Here is a 17,975-nt window from a genome sequence, read left to right on the forward strand (position 1 = left end):
GCAAAATACTGTGTTTTACCCACCCCTTAACAAACACATTCCTTTCGCTCCACCGAGTGACAGTTCGGCTAACACCAAACATGTGTGCTGTGCTAAGAAGTGTGTAAACCTATCCTTGGAGCTGCAATCTTGGACAAACAAGTGGCTAGTGGAGTGCGCCAAGTCTTCGAAGTTTGCGGATGGAACGTACGGAAATGCTGCTGCATCTCTGCAACATACACCACGAGTTGGCCTCCACACTACAACACCTCGCGGCACTACAAGCAGCTACAGACAAGGTCAGTCCTTGCCAATCTGATGATCCTGTGCCCGCGCACATTAATGACAATGTTTTGAACTCTGTAAACTGTGTCAGCACCCCCTTTTGTAATGATAGTGTATGCACGAGTGCTCATGCTCCTTGCATTCCGAATGGACAATTAACTTTACAAGCTTGTGGCAATGAACTACCGCTGTCTGCTGTTCGGCCACACCCACTCGTGCCTACAGCGCTGTTAGCGGCATGTCCTGCTACCATGAACCAGTGTACCAACCTCGCCCATGTTAACACGAGTGCGGCCTTTACGCAGCCTACGAGTGGTTGGCACACCTGTACTTCTGTGCCCTCAGCGCCAGAGCTTTGCCCGTCCGCCACTGCCTGCTCCGCTTCATGGACATGTGACTCTTGTTCCGCGCCACGTATTGCGGTAGTCACTAATGGCACAGTTCATCAGTTACGTCTAACCGATGGGCCGCCCATATCGCAATGCCCAAGCCGCAATTTATGAAAATTGCAAAAGAACAATTGGATGATCTATTACAAAAGGGAATAATTGAACCTTCTTCCAGTTGCTGGACTAGTCCTATCCTGTTTGACCAAAAGAAAGATGGTACTTGGCGTATGGTCGGAGACTATAGGCGTATAAATGCCCGCACCATCATTGATAAATATCCGGTCCCACACATTGCAGACTTCAATCATGCACTCGCAGGTGCAAAGTACTTCTCTGTTTTGGACTGTAAGCACGCATTTCATCAGATTCCCATGGCTCCAGAGGATATTGAAAAGACTGCCATAACCACCCCCTTCGGGCTGTTCCAATACAAATTTATGCTGTTTGGGTTAAAAAAAAATGCCCCCCAAACCTGGCAGCACTTCATCAATCAAATTTTATCCCATCTAGACTTTTGTTTTGTATACATGGACGACATATTGGTTTTTGCTTCTACTTTGGAACAGAGTGAGGAGCGTGTTCAAGCTGTGACAGATATTTTAGCAGCCGCTGGTATTGAACTGAACAATAAAAAGACTCAATTGCACCAGTCATCCGTCACATTCCTAAGTTATGTTGTGTCATCGGACGGTCTGACACCACCGCAGGACAAGATCAAGCCTGTTCTCGAGATGCTATGCCCTCAGACCTATAGGGAATTATGCAGGTTCATCAGAACAGTTAATTAATACCGAAAACATTTGCCAGCCACTTCTGTGGTGCAGGATCCTCTCACAGATGCTCTCGCTGGCCCACAAACTTCTGGCACCCGCCAGGTCCCATGGACACCAGACATGGACAAGGCATTTAACAAACTCAAACAGCTGTTGGCCTCCGCTGTCACTATTGCTCACCCACGTGCGGATACCACAATGTTTATCACTACTGATGCTAGTGACAATGCTATCAGCGCAGTACTGAGTCAGACATACAACGATGCTACGAGCCCCCTGCAGTTTTTCTGAAAAAAATTAAACAACCCGCAGAAGAAATACTCAGCATTCGACAGAGAATTGCTTGCAGTTTACAAGGCCATAAGGCACTTCAGAACTGATGTTGAGGGACGAGATTTCTTTGTGCTCACTGATCACAAGCCGTTGGTTCCTGCCATAAAAAATCCTGCGGCTGATCCGCCCCCACGACACTTTCGTAACATCGATTACATCTTACAATTTACAAATGACATTCGTTACATCTGAGGAGCGGACAATGTGGTTGCTGATTTTCTCTCACGTGTTGGTACTGTCACAACCTTAATTGACTTAACGGACGTACCTCGGTTGCAATCAGCAGACCCCGATACCATGCAGTTAATTTCGGACCACAGCACCTCTCTCCAACCGGTACGCTCTACTTTACCTGGCATAGCTGACTTAGTGTGGTGTGATGAATCGACTGGTACATTGCAGCCATTCATTCCTAAGCCCCTACAACGCCAGGTCTTTGACAAACTACACACATTAGCACACCCCAGTGTCAAATCTTCCACCCGTCTGGTTGCTGAACGGTTTGTCTGGAGAGACATGCGCCGCGACTGTCAGTCTTGGGCAAGGGCATGCATGTTGTGTCAACAGAACAAAGTTTCCAGGCACACTTCCCCACCCCTTGGCTGTTTTGCCCAACCGCCAGGCCGGTTTCACCATGTTCATGTTGACCTCGTAGGCCCTTTGCCCCCCTCCGAGGGTTTCTGTTACTTGTTTACAGCTATTGACAGGATGACTCGGTGGACTGAGGCTGTGCCTATTCCAAACATTACCTCTGAGACAGTAAGTCAAGCATTCTTAGATTCATAGATCTCTAGATTTGGCTCACCTGTTTACCTCACCACTGACCAGGGGCAGCAATTCAAGTCTTCAGTTTTCTCTGACTTATGTAAAATGTGTGGTATTGTCAAAATTCATACTTCTGCATACCACCCCCAAAGCAATGGGCTTGTCGAGCGATGGCATCACACCTTAAAGTCTGCCCTGCGTTGCCATGAGTCACTATGGACAGAGGCACTGCCCTTCATGCTTCTTGGCCTTCGTGTGACTTTAAAGGAAGACCTCAAGGGTTCCGTAGCCGAGTTTGTGTGTGGCCAACCTCTGGTTTTGCCTGGAGAATTAGTCACTCCCACCCCACTTCCATGGCCCTCTGAACTCCCTTCACTTCTCGAGCGGGTGTGCTTCCACTGCAGCAAAATTCAGCCGCCACCTCCAGCTGCTCATACACCTCCGCGCGTGTACGTACCACGCACGCTAGACTTCAATCAAAGCCCCACTTCGGTCGCCTTACACAGGTCCTTACAAGGTAGTCAAACGCTCTGAGAATAACATGGATCTCCTCATAAAAGACTCTGTAACCGCGGTCTCACTCAACCGATTGAAACCAGCTTTCATTGAGCCTCAGGTGAACCTCCCTGATTCTGCCCCTATTTCTCCCACTCCTGCTTCAAGCGGCCATCAATCTTCCCATACCATGCATTCTGGTATTGATTCTCCACAGCGTGCTTCTCTGCCGAGCACTGCTCCTTCTCCTCGTTCACCTAATTCAAGTGGCCAATCTTTTCAGGGCTTCACTCCTCACAGTCCTCGCAGTCAAACTGCCAACCACTCAGATTCTACCATAGTGTTACCATCTTCGTGTGACAGCTCATTGTCATGCCGTTCAATCCACGCTGGCTCCTCGTTGCCTTCGATCACACTCCCTCATCTGTCAGCTGATCGCCCGAGGTTGTCTCCTGCGCAGTCCAGTGCACCTGCCACCCCCCACTTAGCAGATGCTTCCCCCTGCCGCTTTAAATTGAGCAGAAGTGCTGCATGTTGCAATTTGCGTGCCTTTGTTAGGCTGACGAAGTGCTGGCTGGCGAAGTGCTACACCTCCACTCCAGGACGGGACGTCGTCTTCAGCCGCCGGCGTCACTTGCTGACTTTGCCGTCGACGTACCTGGGTTGCACCCTCCGGTCTCCTACCAGTCGACCGCTTCCGCCTGATGCAGAAGAACTGTATGTTACCTTCCTAACGTCTCAACCCCCCCCCCCCCCCATTTACAGGAATGTGCTCCATACTGTGCAGGGGAGGCTATGTAGCGTAGAGCGCCATAAATATCGATATTCGTTCAGTGCGTAAGTGTGCTATCTTTGAGGAGATGGCTTTGGGGCAGGATGTTGGACGCTAACGGCAGTCAGCCTCAGGACTCGTATCTGTGTAGAAGCTAAGTGTGAATAAATCTGTATTTGAGAGAATTCTAGTTGTTTACCTACAACTATTCTATATTCCTTCCCTCAACTCAAAAGTGAGTTTAATTACATTATAACTAATTAATGGAAAATCTCATATAAAGATGTGAAACAATTACTAACAAAGAGATAGAGGGGCTGGCCAGTACTTACCTCAGCTCAGTACAGCCGATAGAAACACAAAAAACAACCGAAAATTTAAGCTCCTAGCTTTCGGAATAAATGTTCCTTCATCAGGGAGGAGAGAGGGGAAAGAAAGGGAAGAAGGGAAAGTGGATTTAGTTACTCACAACCCAGGTTATGAAGCAACAGGGAAAGGAAAACAGGGAAGGTAGCAAGGATGGAGGCAGGCCGACAACATGACAACAACGACCCGTGTGCAAAGAGGAGATAAGTGCCATACGTGACTAGTCATGGCCCAGTTCAATAGCAGTTTCATAACTAGCTATTTGGATAGATACATCTACTCTAGTTACTTCACGTGCAATCTATATGTAGCACCAACTTGTGACTGGATATACCAAAGAAGATTCATTATTTCGTATGTTGCCCTTTACTTGTGACCTGTCTGTGTAATTGTCAAAGTTAAGTATTGTCTCTTTTCATTTTGTAATAAAAATCATTAATATGATTCCTAGACTGGACATAATACACATTTCAGTTCCTAATACACATTTCACTTAGTTCGCCTTAGAAATTGTTCAGTGGGGTAGGAGCAAACCACCAATATGTAATTTATGTTCATTTTAAACTATACTTTATTAGCTGTTAAATGTTTTGTAGTTGTTGTAAGCTGTTGAAGATATGTGTTCCTGGTAATGGATGGCTTTCAGGACCGAAGTCAGTACTTTATGTTGTTATGAAGACTGTTCTTATTTCAGATATTGATCCATGAACTGTGCTGATTGTTTGAAATAGACACGTGCTATCTATGGCAAATTTCATTATGTAATAAATATACTGAGCTGCAGTATGTGAGAGACCTCTTATGTAGGATGGGATTTTATTTTCTAAATTTTACATTTTAGTTGGACAAAGCAGCTAGCAGAAGTAATTTGCTCCCTTAAGCAGCACTGCACAATACAGTGAGATGTTTCCCATGCAGGCATCAGTAAGAAATATACCATATGGTGTGGTAGTGAGCCAGTGGAGTGAGGAGATGTGAGACATGAGAAAGAATCTTCCCTAGTGATCTATACAGTGGTGACCCATCAGTACTCAAGCATGGGATCTAAAATTTTGCCTTAATAAATATTACAGATCAGAGCTCACCTTTGGCAGAGTAAACGCTAGGACGAGCCTAGTTGTCATTAGAGCTCTGATGCAACAACATCACTATGGAGTAAACCCATTAATTGTGAAAACAAATGAAAATTATTCCCCTACCAATCACATGCTGTATGATGCTCTTATCAGTTGGTGATGGGTTGGTAATCTAAGTCTGTTCTCTATACTAGTTATCTGAAATATGCTCTCAATTTTTTGTAATTTTTTTGGTGAATTGCTTCAACTATGTAATCACAAACTGTTTCACTGTGTTTGTTTATAAAGTCACCACAATTACATCCCAGAATTTATTACAAATAAATTACTTACCAGCACTCTCAAAGTTTAGTCATACAGGTCACCTTCTCACATTTCCAAAATCCAAAGTGCTACAAGAGCTGCTTTAAGGGACTACTTCAATGAGAGATCTATGGAGAATGGGTGGGGGAAAGTCCTACATGCAACTGATTAAGGTAATCCAGGGAAGGGTTGACTTAACTTTTGCAGTCTCGAGGGGGAAGGAGTGCCCAATTGTACTGTACTGTCTATGCCACTTTCTATGGACTCATGTCTAAATTGAGAAAAATTTATGGAGGTTTGGTACCATGAGGGGATCTTGTAAGAAGTTACTACACCCAGTTCTTTGAACACACCTTTTCTGGAAGTTTTTGCATTAACACAATGAATAATTCATATAACCAGCTTCTGGATCAGGAAAATTTCAGTTTGCCTTAATGAATTACCAGAAAATAGAATACTTTATGATATTGAGGAATGAAATTAAATAAATTAAGGTATGCCAGTTTTTTTTTTTAATAAAGTATCTTTGTGTTAAAACATTAACATTGCAAACAAAGATTTGTTTACAATTTTCAGCAGCTTTGGTGTATGATGTCCCCAACTGAATTAACTATCAAGTTTTAATCCCAAGAGTTTAACACTGTTTGCCAACATGTCATTTTATTCTATGATTATTTTGAGTGGATAAATCTTACAGGTTCTGAACTGAATACAACAGTTGCAACAACTGCTCATTTTTTCCCAAAATTCTTCTTATGAATTTTTTTTTATTTGCCAAGATTGCTATGTTAATACATTAGTGGATTACTAGTTTTGGCGATATAAATTCCCATCTGCAGATCTACAAAAGAAAATACACCAAGTGTACAGGCTTAAAGCAATATGAAATATGCAGTACGGCACACACAAAAACTCAATGACAAAAACTTATGTGTTCATATAGCTGGACAGTGGTAGGTACATCCTACAACTAATGGAAGCAGTCTGTTGCTAGAATATATAAAGTGCTGCAAGATAATACATTTCATAAAAGTCTGTTCATATTGTAGAGTTGCTAACCAGTCTTTTAACAAAAGTAATGAGAAATGAGAAAGCCAGTGTGAAGTACTGAATTAGTAGTGCAGGCCGGTAGCAATAGTGTGCCAACATGCAGGTCAAAATAACATGTGTGTAAGGGTATTGAGAGATGAGGCTAGATGCTCACAGTGAAAAACTGTGCCATAAAGCAGAAATAAATGTAGCAGGTGTGTCGATGCCACCACACCAGGGCTAGTTTTTTCTTCTGGGTGATGTAACTAGGTGCCGGGGCTTAGTGAAACTAATGCACCTCAGACTGACAAAAATATATCCTAATTTTGAGGCAGAAGCACTCTCATTACCAGAGTTCAACAGCAGCACCATGATGCCATGATGTCAGGTCCAGTCAGGAAGATGACACTGGTCTGCACCTGTTGCCTTCAGCACTAAGTTCCTCGGGTCTTAGTGTCACAGAACCATCAACCTGCTAACTGTACCTGCTGCCGCCAGCACTGAGTTCCTTTCCTGGGACTTAGTGTTACAGTGCAAGCTGCCATCCCACACCTGGCAGAGAGCAGTAGGTCAAATCCTGTACATAGCAGTCTCCGCGCCACAGCAGTGGATGTGTGCAGAGCCATGGTGTTACTCCAGGTGCCATTGCCAATTGAGAAGTAGCACACCGCTGATCTCACAGCCGTGACCTACAGAGACTGCTGGGTGCCCACAGATCTGCCATCAGCAGCACAGGCTGCCTGCACAGCATCTTCTCACCAGGCAGAATCCTCTGTCCATAGATCAGTGCTGAACTGGGTCAACAAAGTGAAGTGTGTTCTGCCTTGCTGAACCACAAGAAAGCATGTATCAAAATTTTAGAACGCGTTCTTCATTGTCAGCAGTGTTTTCACTGGGCCCTCTGGCCCATCAACACCACCACTCACTGCTCAATGTGCAACTGAACTCTACAGTGTGATGCCAGGGGAGGCAACATCATCACAATCAACAGTGGAGAGTGTACCCCCACCTCTAATGCAACATATGAGTCACGGCCTACAATATTGTAATTTGAGGTGAGTGAGATTATTTTCTTCTTTTGTGGTGACAATAAAGGAGTCGAGAATTAGGGGAATGATAATAACAGGGTTACTTTTATACCACTGGAGGAACCAGTGGACATTTTGGACATGTGACAAGACAGTGTAGAGTGTCCATGTGGTTCATGATTAGGCAAATGAAATAAGTTGGTGGTATAGCTAGCCACAGAAGAGTCTACCTGGTTTATTGTTGGATTGTTATTTCTGTGTAGTTTCGGGAGTGTAATTCCGTGTCATGAAAATGAATAATGGTAAGGCAATGGCAAAAACAGAGACACAAGATTGCAACAATGTGGTCTTTTGTGAGTAAGGTAGCTCAGTTACGGGCAGAGAAAATAGTTTCAGATAATAAACTAGTGGAGAAAAATTTCGTTATAGAAGTTTAAAAGTCACAAACTGATGTAGTGGATTCTGCTGTTGCTAACCTTGTTTCTCTCTTTTCTGGATGGTTGTCTGAGGATGTGTTAGTATTTGTGGAGGTTCTCTGGTCATTGGCTGAGTTGGTAAGATAAGTCATTATTACAGATAGCAAGGTTACATTTAGCAATAAAAGTGAAGTCATTTGCACAGTACACAGAGGTGCTGCACTCGCGGTACAAGAAAGATTGGGAGAATGAGGACAGGCAAAAGTTAGTAGAGATTCATACTGCTGTAAAAAGAGTGATGTGCAAAGCATACAACCACTTCCACCGTCATACCTTAGCAAAAGCTCTTGCTGAAAACCCAAGGAAATTCTGGTCTTATGTAAAATCGGTGAGCAGGTTGAAGGCTTCCATCCAGTCACTCACTGATCAGTCTGGCCTGGCACTGGAAGACAGCAAAACGAAAGCTGAAATTTTAAATTTAGCATTTGAGAAATCTTTCATGCAGGAGGATCATACAAACATACTACCGTTTGAGTCTCATACAGATTCCTGTATGGAGGACATAGAGTACCTGGGGCTGTGAAGCAGCTGAATCGGTTGAAAATAAATAAATTGCCAGGTCCTGATGGGATTCCAATTCGGTTTTACAGAGAGTACTCTACTGCATTGGCTCCTTACTTAGCTTGCATTTATCATGAATCTCTTGCCCAACATAAAGTCCCGAGCGACTGGAAAGAAGCACAGATGACACATGTATATAAGAATGGTAGAAAAACGGATCCTCAAAATTACAGACCAATATCTACATCTACATCTACATCTTCATTTATACTCCACAAGCCACCCAATGGTGTGTGGCAGAGGGCACTTTATGTGCCACTGTCATTACCTCCTTTTCCAGTTCCAGTCGGGTATGGTTCATGGGAAGAACGACTGCCGGAAAGCCTCCGTGCGTGCTCGAATATCCTTAACATCGGTTTGTTGCAGGATTCTCAAACATATTCTCAGTTTGAATATAATGAATTTCCTTGAGACAGAGAAGTTACTGTCCATGCATCAGTATGGTTTTAGAAAGCATCGCTCCTGCGAAATGCAACTTGCCCTTTTTTCACATGATATCTTACGAACCATGGATGAAGGGTATCAGACAGATGCCATATTCCTTGACTTCCAGAAAGCATTTGACTTGGTGCCCCACTGCAGACTCCTGATTAAGGTATGAGCATATGGGATTGGTTCCCAAATATGCGAGTGGCTTGAAGACTTCTTAAGTAATAGAACCCAGTATGTTGTCGTCGATGGTGAGTGTTCATTGGAGGTGACCGTATCTTTTGGATAGGGTGGATAGCAATGAGCGGCTATTTGCTGATGCTGTGGTGTACAGGAAGGTGTCGTCGTTGAGTGACTGTAGAAGGATACAAGATGACTTGGACAGGATTTTTGATTGGTGTATTGAATGGCAGCTAACTCAAAATATAGATAAATGTAAGTTAATGCAAATGAATAGGAAAAAGAATCCCATAATGTTTGAATACTCCATTAGTAGTGTAGCACTTGACACAGTCATGTTGATTAAATATTTGGGTGTAACAGTGCAGAGCGATATGACGTGGGACAAGCATGTAATGGCAGTTGTGGGGAAGGCGGATAGTAGTCTTTGGTTCATTGGTAGAATTTTGGGAAGCTGTGGTTCATCTGTAAAGGAGACTGCTTATAAAACACTAATACGTCCTACTCTTGAGTACTGCTTGAGCATTTGGGATCCCTATCAGGTCAGATTGAGGGAGGACATAGAAGCAATTCAGAGGCGGGCTGCTAGATTTGTTACTGATAGGTTTGATCATCATGCAAGTGTTACGGAAATGCTTCAGGAACTTGGGTGGGAGTCTCTGGAGGAAAGGAGGCATTCTTTTCATGAATCACTACTGAGGAAATTTAGAGAACCAGTATTTGAGGCTGGCTACAATACAATTTTACTGCTGCCAACTTATATTTCACAGAAAGACCACGAAGATAAGATAAGAGAGATTAGGGCTTGTGCAGAGGCATATAGGCAGTCATTTTTCCCTCGTTCTGTTTGGGAGTGGAACAGGGAGAGTAGACGCTAGTTGTGGAATGAGGTACCCTCTGCCATGCACCGTATGGTGGATTGTGGAGTATGTATGTATATGTAGATGTAGATGTACATATAGACAGTGACTTAAAGATCAACTCAGATGGGGACTGAGACAAAAATGTAAGAAACAGAACAACATAAACTTATTCTGTGAGCAGTTGCTTGTGGTTTCCAAAATACATAATGAACCACCAAAAGACTTTGTAGATTGGATTAGGAAACTGAATGTATATACTTATGAGTTGATGCAGAGTGAGGAGGTACATGAAGTTTTCATGCAGGAAGTTGAGCAAAGTTTTCTTGGTGCTTTTCTAAGAGGTTCAACACTAGGGTGTGTGCTGGAGCACCTGAAGATCTCAACACATTTCTTGGATTAGCTTTGGAGTATGAGGAAACTAATGTGTCAACAGGTGTGAGGGATCAGAGAAATGTGTTCGTGTCAAAATGCAGAGGCAATGCTATCAGCCATGAAGAGGTAATAGGGATGGTGTGGACTCCTGCTGATTTAATAATGGTAATTGCAGGAGTGGTCTGGTGGGTAAGAAGTACCAGTTAAGCTTAAGAGGGAATGCCAGAGCTTCCAGAGTAGTTTCCAGTAAAGGTGTATGCAGTAAAAATGAATACCAAGGCAGAATATGCCATAGTGAGTGTGGTAGATAATAGGGAGTATAAAGTTTTGTTGGACACAGGGATGCATGTGTCAGTGATCTCAAGAAAGTTAGTAAGTAGGAGGCATTTGAATCCACTACATTAATAGTTGCATGGAGTAGGGGATAATGTTATACAATCATTGGCGTTAGTAATAATTATTTTTGTTTATTTTGTACAACCAAGTTTGGGCAATGTGTGGAAGTGGTGTCTTATGCAAGCGGGGGCTATAGCATGATCCTAGGATTGGGCTTTCTGCACTAATATTATGTTGTGATTGACCTACAGTGATGTATAGTGCAGCCTAGTGGGAACACATTCTGACAAGGGCAGCTGTTGTCAGTGTTGATCTGTAATGGGGAGCATCTGGTGTACAGGAAAATCCAGTTGAACCATGAGTAATGACACTTAGGCTTAGTGTGCATGACTGTGTGTCAAGTGGAACCAGGAAATCACTGTGGGTGAATGCAAAGCCTGACTTACCAAATGATGTGTCATGTATAGTGGAACTGCTGGAGTATACTGAGGTATTGTATGCAGAGGGTTGTTTGGTGAGGCGTATTGTACACATTCAAGAGAGGGACAGAGGAGAGGTAGTACCCATAAATGTGGTTAATTTTGGCACTGTGGAGGTTAAGTTGTTGAAGGGAGAATTTTTGGATACAGTGGAGATTTCGGATGAGGAAGAGTGCCATACGGAAGGTGTAGGTTATAAGAGGGCACAGGTTGCTGTTAGGACTGGAACTAAAATGTAGGAAACAGGACAATGTGAAAGTGTTAGGACTGTTCTGCCAAACACCAGCAGGTAATAGTTTTGTGCTGACAATAAGAGACAATTTTTCTTATTACATTGAGATAGTGCTGATGTTGGAACAACAGACAGTGACATTCATGCAAGCATCAGTTGATAGGTGGGCACTGAAGTTTGGGGTGCCAGAGACAATAATTACAGACTACGGAATGATCATAATGTCAGACCTGATAAAGAGATGTATTATTAAAAGTAAAAAAAATTAAGAACTAGTCCAGTTTACCTGCACACTAAAAGAAGGACAAAATGAGGTCATTGGGGAATTAGGAAGATGCTTAGTTATTATTTGAATGCCAACTATTTGGACTGGCACACATATACTTAAAAAAAACAAAGATGAATAATGAAGGAATTATCTGAATGGTATGGGAATCAGTAGACATAATTTATACATACAGACAAATGTACTATTGCAGTTTCAGACAAACTTAATGATTTATTCAAGAGAAAGAGCTTCAAAAATGGCTCTGAGCGCTATGGGACTTAACATCTGAGGTCATCAGTAACCTAGAACTTAGAACTACTTAACCCTAACTAACCTAAGGTCATCACAAACATCCATGTCCGAGGCAGGATTTGAACCTGCGACCGCAGCGTTCGCGTGGTTTCAGACTGAAGCACCTAGAACCGCTCGACCACACCGGCCAACAAAGAGCTTCACAAATAAAGGAAGTCCATAATGTGTTGGTCAACCTCTGGCTCTTTTGTGAGCAGTTATTCAGCTTAGCATTGGTTGATAGAGACATTGGATATCCTTCTGTGGGATATAGTGCTAAATCTTGAGCTGGTTGGAGGGCCTTGCCCATTATGCTCCAAATACTCTCAACTGGAGAGAGATCTGGTGATCTTGCTGGACAAAGTAGGATTTGGCAAGCACAAAGACAAGCAGCAAAAACTCTAATTATCTTGCTGAAATACACTCCTGGAAATTGAAATAAGAACACCGTGAATTCATTGTCCCAGGAAGGGGAAACTTTATTGACACATTCCTGGGGTCAGATACATCACATGATCACACTGACAGAACCACAGGCACATAGACACAGGCAACAGAGCATGCACAATGTCGGAACTAGTACAGTGTATATCCACCTTTCGCAGCAATGCAGGCTGCTATTCTCCCATGGAGACGATCGTAGAGATGCTGGATGTAGTCCTGTGGAACGGCTTGCCATGACATTTCCACCTGGTGCCTCAGTTGGACCAGCGTTCGTGCTGGACGTGCAGACCGCGTGAGACGACGCTTCATCCAGTCCCAAACATGCTCAATGGGGGACAGATCCGGAGATCTTGCTGGCCAGGGTAGTTGACTTACACCTTCTAGAGCACGTTGGGTGGCACGGTATACATGCGGACGCGCATTGTCCTGTTGGAACAGCAAGTTCCCTTGCCGGTCTAGGAATGGTAGAACGATGGGTTCGATGATGGTTTGGATGTACCGTGCACTATTTAGTGTCCCCTCAACGATCACCAGAGGTGTACGGCCAGTGTAGGAGATCGCTCCCCACACCATGATGCCGGGTGTTGGCCCTGTGTGCCTCGGTCGTATGCAGTCCTGATTGTGGCGCTCACCTGCACGGCGCCAAACACGCATACGACCATCATTGGCTTCAAGGCAGAAGCGACTCTCATCGCTGAAGACGACACATCTCCATTCGTCCCTCCATTCACGCCTGTCACGACACCACTGGAGGCGGGCTGCACGATGTTGGGGCGTGAGTGGAAGACAGCCTAACGGTGTGCGGGACCGTAGCCCAGCTTCATGGAGACGGTTGCAAATGGTCCTCGCTGATACCCCAGGAGCAACAGTGTACCTAATTTGCTGGGAATTGGCAGTGCGGTCCCCTACGGCACTGCGTAGGATCCTACGGTCTTGGCGTGCATCCGTGCATCACTGCGGTCCGGTCCTGGGTCGACGGGCACGTGCACCTTCCGCCGACCACTGGCGACAACATTGATGTACTGTGGAGACCTCACGCCCCACGTGTTGAGCAATTAGCAATTCGGCGGTACGTTCACCCGGCCTCCCGCATGCCCACTATACGCCCTCGCTCAAAGTCCATCAACTGCACATATGGTTCACGTCCATGCTGTCGCAGCATGCTACCAGTGTTAAAGACTGCGATGGAGCTCCGTATGCCACGGCAAACTGGCTGACACTGACGGCAGCGGTGCACAAATGCTGCACAGCTAGCGCCATTCAATGGCCAACACCGTGGTTCTTGGTGTGTCCGCTGTGCCGTGTGTGTGATCATTGCTCGTACAGCCCTCTTGCAGTGTCCGGAGCAAGTATGGTAGGTCTGACACACCGGTGTCAATGTGTTCTTTTTTCCATTTCCAGGAGTGTATAAGCCAGGATCTCTTGCAATGAAAGACAACAAAACGGGGCATAAAATATCATCAACATACCATTGTCCTGCAATGGTGCCATGGATGATGACCAAAGGGGTCCTGCTATGAAATGAAATGGCACCCAAGATCATCACTGCTGGATGTCAGGCCATATGATGGGCGACAGTGAAGTTGGTATACCACCACTCTCTGAAGCATCTCCAGATATGTCGCAGCCCGAAATCTTATTGACTTGAGTAGAATTGTCTTGAGTGATGAGTCCCTCTTCAAACTGAGCCCCACTGACCAGTGAAGACATGTCTGGAGTTGCCGAGTACAGTGGTAGGATGTCAACCTAACTGTCATCCATCATATGGCCTGATATCCAAGAGTGATGGTCTGGGGTGTCATTTCATTTCATAGCAGGACACTTTTCTTCTCATGCACAGCACCCTTACAGTGCAGCAATATGTTGACAATACAGGGTGGCCTGTTTTGTTGCCTTTCATGGCAGACCAACCTGAGCATATGTTTCAGCAAGATAATACCTGCCTGCCCATGGTAAGTGTTTCCATTGCTTTGTGTTTGCCAAACTCTACCTTGGCCAACAAGGTCAGTGGGTCTCTACCCAGTTGAGAACCTTTGGAGCATTATGGGCAGGGCCCCCCAACTAGTTTGGGATTTTTTGATCTAACATGCCAATTGGACAGAGTTTGCACAGTATCCTTCAAGAGGATATCAATAACTCTATAATTCAATACCAAGCCAAATAACTGCTTGCATAAGGGCCAGAGGTGAACTAACGCCTGACTGACTTGCCCAGTATGATCCAATTTTTCTGAAATTGTAACTGGTTGTTTGTCTGCACACGTACATCACATTTGCTGATTTTCATCCTGGTTCAATTATTCCTTCATGATGTTTTTTTTAATTTTTTTTAATTTTTTTAATTTTTTATTTTTTTTATTTTTAGAGTACATTTATGCTTTGTAGTGAGTGCGTATAACTCCATACTGCACACCAGCAAAGGGTTGTTGCCATTTGAGGTGGTGTATAGCAAGAAGGTGCCATCACCTTTCATCGTGATTAGACAGAAAGGAGGCACAAATGGATAGTCAGTCACAAAATTTGCAAGGACGGCATGGAAGAAGGTGATAACATTATCCCAGTGTAAAGTAGGCTAGTGGACAATGTTGTTGACTCTATATACTCTGAATGAGAAAATGAAAATTTTTCCAAGCCCCGTACCAAGTAACTTAAATCATATCACCAGTAAATATGAGGTTACAGCAGTTGCCAATGGGGTCAATGATGTGCATTTCAGGTGTCTACAACCATTCAAGAGTGCACCAGAAGCATTACACAAGAGGTATTGAGGAAGTTGAGGAAGGAGACAAGAAAGAACAAACATTAAAATGAGGAACAGGAAGTTGAGGTCCCTGTACCTCATCATCAGTATTTGTTGAGGCTGAGGAAGTAGTTAATTTTTATGTTGTATTTTTGTGATTTTGGGTATTTTTCTGTCAGTGTGTTGTATAAGTTATTTCAGATAACATTACATGTTTATGTTAAGTGTGACCAGCAGGCTTCTGAGGGGAGGGAAGGTGATAATGGTCCCTTCCTCAGGTTGCCATAGGTAAGAAGATAAGAAGAAGGGTACTACTTTTGGCAGTGCTGTTCCTCTTTGCCAGGGGCAGAGTGAGGGTGCTCCAGGATCATCACCTGGATCAAGTAGTTCTATTTTCCAGGTAACAAGACATAGCATTATCGAGTCACAGATGGTCACTGGGCTTAGTATTTAATGTATGGGCATTGCAAAACAAAATAAAGAGGATGGAGGAGGTATTTTTGGGGGTACAACTATTAGCAAAGAGTAACAGAGTGCTTAAAATGGCTCTAAGCACTATGGGACTTAACATCTGAGGTCATCTGTCCACTAGACTTAGAACTACTTAAACCTAACTAACCTAAGGACATCACACACATCCATGCCCAAGGCAGGATTCGAACCTGTGACCGTAGCAGCAGCACGGTTCCAGACTGAAGCGCCTAGAACCGCTCGGCCACAGCTGCTGGCCAGAGTGCTTATGGAGATATGAAAGCTACATAGGAAGCTGCTCAAATCATATGCATGATTGAGAGAGCAGGTGCAAGATGTGATTGGAATGGTGCTGCAAAAGACAATGAGGGTAAGAAGGGGGTGGATAGTAGGCAGAAGTAGAATGCTGAAGACCATGTTCAGGACATGAAATGCAAGATTTGTGCATAAATCAAACAGAACAGCAGAAGCCATGAGGAGGATATCAGAGGTGAATAAAGTAACTATGGTGTGGCATTATACACATGTTGGGAACTTGAAGAATAGCATCTTCAACAACACATGTGTGCTTCAACAGCTTACTAAGGAAATCGGATATTATTCCAGAGCCTCAGCTAGCACCCTAAATCAGAATTTGGAGGCAGTTCAAGCATGGATGCAAATATTAGATGTAACAATAACAATGACAAGACTATTGCAGTCACTGGGGATAGTATCTTGGACACAAGAATGAAGTTGGCTAATTTGCAGGAAGCCATTCATCACGCACTATGTGGGCAGTTAAGTATGGTTTTGCTGTCAACTGAGCAGTATCTGAGGGGGTTGAGAATGCTGCAAGGAGAATTACTGCCAGAACTGCAATTAGGAGTCAAGCTGAGCAACCAGAACTTGCCATTCTACTACCATGGAACAACGGTGTGTGTGACAAAAGATAATGCATGGTTGTACTTATCACTGAATTTGCCAATACAATAGCCAGTAAGCATGCATTGTTTAAATGTTTCACAGTACATGCCTATTCAGAGAAGCTCATGGCAGTTGGGAGATTCATGGAAGTAAGAAAGGAGGGGCTGTTACTATTGGCAGAAAGTGAGTATTAACACAAGGTCATACCTGAATGTCAACAATGCCAGAGCAGGGGCTTACCATAAGCCCAACTCATGAGATTGTGACCTGTGGAAGTACATGCATCTTGCAGTTGTTCGGGGATAGAGCAGTTGGGTTCTCCATGCCAAAAAGCTGGTGACAGAACCACAGCCATATTTTCAGAGACTGTGTTTGCATTGAGTGTACTCAGTATACGATGGCATAGAGGAGTTTACTAGTTGCTATGAGCAGGAAAAGCTCATTGGAGCAAGAGATTTGGAATTACAAGACAGTGGATTGTTGTGCAGAGAGACCATGTATGATATCATGGGTCCTACATTTCATTTACCAGCTACAATGATGGGAGTTATTCTCTTGGATGTTACACAGCCACTGCTGTACTGATCAGACAAAGTTCAAGAGATGTTGGCCAAACGAAACCTTACCTTCCTATGACACCTGGGAGCCAAGTGTGGACCCTTCACTAAGTCAGTTGATAGCCACATGGGAGATGTGGATCACTGCACAACAGTTTTTGCAGCTTGTGGAACAGTACTGGGATGGTACATGACAGGTAACCATGAACTTCAGTGTCATAATTCCTAGCACCAGTGCAACTCTGATTTTGATCTGCCTATTTTTTATGTATCTGAAATGATGACCCATGTAGAAACCTGTCAAGTGAGCAAGGGACAAAAAATTGATTTTGAAGCTGGAGATTAGCATTTACTTGTATAGTAGTTAAGAATAGCCAATGCAATAACAAGAACTAGGTTTACAGATTAAGGGCAAAGGTAATTTCAATAGAGGAACAGGCCAAAGCCAAACCCAAGGGACCAGATCGTGTCCTTGGAGGGGATAGTGCATTGTCGTTATCCAGTCTTTTAACAATCACAGTAAGAAGCAGTGTGAAAGCCAACATGAAGTACTGCATTAAGCTGCAGACTGGTAGCCACAGTGTGGCGGCATGTGTGTCAAAATAACATGTACATAAGGGGATTGCAAGATGTAATGAACCAGGCTTGGTGGAAAACTGGACCATACAGCATTAATAACCATAGCGGATGGATCCATGTGACCACAACAGGGTAAGTCTCTTGTTATGGATGCAGTGACTAGCTGTCAAGTCTTGGTGAAATAAATATGCCTTGAAGC

Source organism: Schistocerca gregaria, chromosome X, assembly GCF_023897955.1.
Source record: "Schistocerca gregaria isolate iqSchGreg1 chromosome X, iqSchGreg1.2, whole genome shotgun sequence".
Taxonomy (NCBI): Eukaryota; Metazoa; Arthropoda; class Insecta; order Orthoptera; family Acrididae; genus Schistocerca; species Schistocerca gregaria.